Consider the following 1435-nt stretch of genomic DNA (forward strand, 5'->3'; position numbering starts at 1 on the left):
AATTACTTACTTTGCAAGTACGAAATGCCACACGTGATGGTTTATTTGTAATAACGATATCCGTATCTTATAATAGCCTAAGATCACGAATAATTTAAGATTTAGTCACATGCAATTTTTATATCACAATCACAACTCATTGTGATTAACAAACTACCAAAATTTGAATCGACGGACTCTATTGTCTAATTTAATTGAGTATTAATTAAATAATAGATCTAATATAAAATTGTATCAATTTTATATTTAAAATGTTTATGTCCAAATTTAATTGGACTTACGATATAACACTTGCAAGAAATTCATAAAATCTAAAATTTGGCTTGCCCATGCTATATATTATCATTAAGTCACATATTAGAAGTAGAACCATCAAGGGCCATAGACTATCTGATGCATATTGGAATTATTGAAGATTCATTGCAGGTTGAAAAAGTTGAGTTGGACAAAATGTGAGGTTAAAAAGTTGTGAATTCGACGAATTGTGTGAATAAATTTAATTATTAACATTGACCTAGATTTTTATCAACCTTTTAGCTAAATTAGATATGACTTATTATGCTTGATAAATAAGTTGTTGTGTTATTGTGGAGTTTCTCTGCATCTGTGCTTCTCCTTAGTGGAGAGGCATCATCCCTGAAAAATGGGTTTTCGCCTCTATAATTTTGGTCACCCCAATCGAAGAGGTCTCATCCCTACAGAAATGGGACTTGGCCTCTGCTCCCAAATGATGAAGATTCATGCTACTTGTATAATCATGTTTACAACTTAAAACTTGTCAAACTTCATATCCATTCATTTAAAAAACATCTTTTAAAATTGATGCCGAGATCTTGACAACTCATGGGTTATCAAACTAGTTGTACAACCTTTATTCAATGAAGAAGCCTCATCCCTACTGGGATTTTGCCTCTACATCTACACGATGCTTACGTAAAGTAATTTCGCTCCAGCAAAATGGAACTATACTACAGTACTTATTGTCCAGAGACATATGGCTTGCCCGCAATCAAAGTTCTTGCCTTGTATAAATATCAATGCTTGAAATTGGGGGACTAATTTATTATGCCTCATCAGTGAGGCAACTATTCACTTCATCCCAAGATAATTGAGATTGATAACAATAAGGTCTAATATGTGGGCTGTTAGGACGAGTCACATGTCATTTATCTAATGGACTTCACCTCTTCCCTTTCAGTAAATAAGCCTGCACCTAGTATTTCTAACTTCTAATAAAAAGGGAATGAGAATTTACTATTCATGCAATAGTAAATGAATCCAATCTTATTAGGCATGATGTCATTTTTTATTTTCTATTTTGTTTATGTCAAACAAATGTTCTTCCACACATCATCCCACTAGCATTAAAAAAATAATTATGTTAAATAAATATTCTTTCACACGTCATATCACTACTATTAATTTTTTTTTTTTT

The sequence above is a fragment of the Olea europaea genome, chromosome 5 (genome assembly GCF_002742605.1).
Source record: "Olea europaea var. sylvestris chromosome 5, O_europaea_v1, whole genome shotgun sequence".
Taxonomy (NCBI): Eukaryota; Viridiplantae; Streptophyta; class Magnoliopsida; order Lamiales; family Oleaceae; genus Olea; species Olea europaea.